The sequence below is a fragment of the Natrix helvetica genome (genome assembly GCF_964273705.1).
Source record: "Natrix helvetica genome assembly, chromosome: 6".
Lineage (NCBI taxonomy): Eukaryota > Metazoa > Chordata > Lepidosauria > Squamata > Natricidae > Natrix > Natrix helvetica.
This window is the reverse complement of record NC_138553.1, coordinates 62,080,324-62,085,417: the sequence shown is the minus strand read 5'-3', so window position 1 is coordinate 62,085,417 and position 5,094 is coordinate 62,080,324.

Here is a 5,094-nt window from a genome sequence, read left to right as displayed (position 1 = left end):
CTCAATGAGGCATGGCATGGAAGCTATCAGGCTGTGGCACTGCTGAGGTGTTATGGAAGACCAGGATGCTTCAATAGTGGCCTTCAGCTCTTCTGCATTGTTCGGTCTCATGTCTCTCATCTTTTTCTTGGCAATTCCCCATAGATTCTCTATGGGGTTCAGGTCAGGCAGATTTGCTGGTCAAACAAGCACAGTAATTGCACGGTCATTGAACCAGGTTTTGGTGCTTTTGGCAGTGTGGGCAGGTGCCAAGTCCTGCTGGAAAATGAAGTCAGCATCCCCATAAAGCTCCTCTGCGGAAGGAAGCATGAAGTGCTTCAAAATCTAGATGGCTGCGTTGACCCTGGACTTAATGAAGCACAGTTGACCATCACCAGCAGATGACCTGGCTCCCCAAATCAACATAGACTGTGGAAACTTCACACTGGACTTCAAGCATCTTGCAATGTGTGCCTCTCCATTCTTCCTCCATACTCTGGGTCCTTGGTTTCCAATTGAGATGCAAAAGTTGCTTTCATCAGAAAAGAGGACTTTGGACCACTGAACAACAGACCAGGTCTGTTTTTCTTTAGGCCAAGTAAGACACTTCTTTTTTTTTTTTAAACAAAGTTTTATTGGTTTTTTAAAAATAATAGGGAAAAAGGTAGAGGAATGGTTACAAATTTTGGCAGTTGCGATGTGCGGTAGGTGCCCCCTCCCTCCATACTCATAAATACATTTACACAAAATTCATTGCTAAATAGTAATATATAGTCAGCATATGAGTTCAATTAATAATTTCGAACCATTTATGTCAAACAGATTTTCTTATTCATTTTTGTGATCTGAGTTTTCTCGGTATTGCCCCATCTCCCCCTGCCGCCAGAGCTCCGGCCCTTCCCGTGTCCTTTATGTCTGTTGTAGAATCATCTGGTTTTTCTAGGAAGGCTTTATTTTTTTCCATAAAGGCCTGCGCCTCTATGGGTGTATTAATTCTAACTCTTGTGTCCTCCCAGAATATTAGCATACCTTCAGGCATCAGCCATCTGAACCAGACCCCCTTCTGGTATAGTTTCTTCACCAATTGCGAATAGCTTTTTCTTTTCTCCCTCACTTTCTTGGGGATCTGTTTCAGGATGGTTATTTCCCTATCTTGGTATTTCAAAGCTTGCCCCCTTTGTGCACTCAGAATTTCATCTCTTGTACTTTTTCTGAGAAATTTAATGTGTACTTCCCTGGGTACGTTGTGTGTTCTAGCATAAGCTGAGTTCACTCTATAAACCAGATCTAGTTCCCACCCCATCTGTTGTTTCTCTTTCTGAATGTATTCAGCCAAAATACTTGTCATAATGTCCCTTATATCTTCATCATCTGTCTCCACCACATTTTGAAATCTAAGGTAAAAGGACATTCTCTCAAATTCTATTTTCATTTGTTGGGTGTCAAGTTCTTTGTTCCCCTTCTGCATCCCTTCCATCCCCTCCCTCATCTCAGCCGTCCCACCCTCCAAAAGATCCAGTCTCTGTGAGTTTTTGTTAATTTGGGCCTGGTTCTCTTTAATTTCTTCTTTCATCTCTTTTAATTGTCTTTTTATTTCCTCTTGTCCCTGTAGAAGTTGTTGGAACATTTGTTGAAATTCAATCTCTGTGGTTCTAGGTTGCATCAAAGCTGTTATCGTTGATTGTGTACTAGGACTGGATGTTGTAGATGTTGGGGCAGAGGCAGCAAAGCCAGGCTTCCCAGGAGGTGGTTTTTTACGAGACATTGTTTGTAGAATAAAGAGTTCAGTCAATACAGAGAGTGATCAGTCAGATAGGTAGAACAGCTAGGAGAGTCCAGGAGATTAAAGGTCCAAGCAGAAGGTGATTTTTCTAGTTACACTGGCAATAAGATAAAGTTTTTCACACCAGGGAGTCCAAAGAATAGCAATCAACAAGAGATTTATCTGAGTAGCATGGAGACAAAGAGCGGAAGCCTGAAGTTTTAAAGGTGGAGTCAATTTTCACAGTTCATAAAGACAACGGAAGTGTGCCATCTTGCCCTGCCAGCTTCGGGTTTAGAGGCATAACAAAGTTTTCAAAGTTTCCAAAATTCCCAGATCATCATTGCATTGTAGAGTTAAATCCAAAAATTCATTTTTAATAAGAGCGTGACATCATTGGTTGGCTCTCTCCCTCCTCCTTCCCCTGGGGCTGAGAGCAGAATTGTTTCAAGCTGCCTGTCCGAGAGGGGGGAGAATCCCCCTCCCTCCAGCCGCGCTTCTCCAGCCAACCGAAAGAAAAGTTTAGACTGCTGACAGTTTCTCCAGACTGGTAAAGGGAATGAAAGGGAGTTTTCGCCTCACCGCACCGCAGCCACGTCCTTCTGCTTGTTTAGTTCTGCTCATTGGTTGATGATCTCTGGAGGGCCAGAGATAGGGGTTGTTCCTCTATCCTGGTCCTATTAGATCTCTCGGCGGCGTTCGATACCATCGACCATGGTATCCTGTTGCACCGGCTAGAGGGGTTGGGAGTCAGGGGCACCGTTTTACGGTGGTTTGGCTCCTACCTCTCCGGCCGGACGCAACGTGTGTTGGCAGGGGAGCAGAGATCGACCCTGAGCCCCCTCACGTGTGGGGTGCCACAGGGGTCGGTGCTCTCGCCACTCCTGTTCAACACATACATGAAACCGCTGGGTGAGATCATCCGTGGCTTTGGGGTGGGATATCATCTGTATGCTGATGATACTCAGCTGTACATTTCCACCCCGAACCACCCCAACGAGGCCGTCGAAATGATGTCCCGGTGTTTGGAGGCCGTGCGGGTCTGGATGGATGGCAACCGACTAAAACTCAACCCTTCCAAGACGGAGTGGCTGTGGCTTCCGGCCCCCCCGGTTCAACCAGTTGCTTCCATCTCTGGCCATCGGGGGCGAGCAACTGGCCCCCGTGGAACGGGTGCGCAATTTGGGCATCCTCCTGGATGCCCGGCTGTCCATGGATGACCATGTGACAGCCGTGGCAAGGGGGGCGTTCCATCAGGTTCGCCTGATGCGCCAATTGCGCCCCTTATTGGACCGGGATGCCTTACGCACAGTCACCCATGCGCTGGTGACGTCTCGCCTGGACTACTGCAATGCTCTCTACATGGGGCTTCCCTTGAGATGCACTCGGAGACTGCAGCTGGTCCAGAACGCGGCCGCGCGGGTGATTATGGGGAGGACCAGATACTCCCCTGCAACACCTCTCCTGCGCGAGCTGCACTGGCTTCCTGTAGTCTATCGAGTGCGTTTCAAGGTTCTGATTACGATCTTTAAAGCGCTTCATGGCACAGGACCTAGATACATGCGGGATCGCATCCTGCCCCATACATCCCTACGACCAATCCGCTCACACAGAGAGGGACTTCTCCAGGTGTCATCCACTAAACAGTACCGGGGGGCGACACCTAGGAGCAGAGCCTTCTCTGTGATGGGCCCAGCCCTGTGGAATGACCTCCCCCGTGACATCAGGATTACCTCCGATCTCCGCTCCTTCCGTGTAAAGCTTAAGACCCACCTTTTTGAACTATCTGGCCTGGCTCAACCGTAGTCTTTCTTATCCTCCTGACAGTCCTTTTAAATTTTAATTAATTGTGTTATTATTACGGGGTATTTTAATAGCTGGTTTTTAATATTCTGATTGTGATGTAATTGTTACCTCCTCCGTGCATGTATGTCTCTGTATATGTGTGTATTTAGATGTTTATGTGTTTTTATGTTTTTATCTGTTTTACTGTACGCCGCCCCGAGTCCTTTGTGGAGAGGGAGTGGCTAACAAATTAAAATTATTATTATTATTATTCTTCCGTCAGCCTCACAGCGTAGACGCCGAAGCGTCTCCCCATCATGCTCCCCAGTGCCTGGAGCGAGGCGGCCCCCCCGGCTGCCGCCAATCCAGGGGATCCCCCGCAGTGCCGCCCCTCCGGCAGGAGCCTCTACGGGGCGTCCTGTGCCCCCCAAGGAGTGGGGAGCCCACCGAGAAAGCGCGGGGCGAGCAAAGCTTGCCCATTGCCGTCAGCCGCCGGAACCGGAAGTCCCAAGTAAGACACTTCTGACGTTGTTCAGGAGTGGCTTGACAAGAGAAATACAATATTTGAAGCCCATGTCCAGGATCCGTCTGTGTGTGGTGGCTCTTGATGCACTGACTCCAGCCTCAGTCCACTCCTTGTGAAAGTCCCCAACACTTTTGAATGGCCTTTTCCTGACAATCCTCTCCAGGCTGCAGTCATCCCTGCTGCTTGTGCACCTTTTTCTTCCACACTTTTCCCTTCCACATAACTTACTATTAATGTGCTTTGATACAGCACTTTGAGAACATCCAACTTCTTTTGCAACTACCTTTTGAGGCTTTCCCTCCTTATGGAGGGTGTCAATGACGGTTTTTCTACACAACTGTCAGGTCAGCAGTCTTTCCCATGATTGTGATTCCTACTGAACCAGACTAAGAGACCATTTAAAGGCTCAGGAACCCTTTGCAGGTGTTATGGCTTAATTAGCTGATTAGAGTGGGACACTTTGAGCCTAGAATATTGCACCTTTTCACAATATTCTAATTTTCTGAGATTGTGGATTTGAGGTTTTCATGACCTGTAAGCCATAATCATGACAATTATGACAAATCACGGCTTGAACTATCTTGCTTTGCATGTAATGAGTCTATCTCATACAGTATATTAGTTTCACCTTTTAAGTTGCATTACTGAAATAAATGAACTTTTGCACGATATTCAAATTTTTCGAGTTTCATCTGTATTTAATTGATATGCTGAGTGTTTGCAACATCCTTTCTTAACTTCTGTGCCCTCCAGATGTGACTTCAATTTCCAGAATACTCCAGGCCACATAACATTTTAAAGAATTATGTCACTTTTTCTTCTTTTTTTTTTATACTTTTAGATTTTGTTTCTTTTCCTTTCTTGCTGTATTAAAATAAAATAAAGTAATTAACCTATTAGGATCAGCAAAATTAACCTTCACTGGACTACATTGCTGGAAAAATAATAGCAGTCAGCCAATAATTCTTTTCAGAGTAGAAGTTTTATTTGATTTAATGTTAAGCTCATTCAACTTCCTTCTCCCTTGGCTAAAGAGCACTTT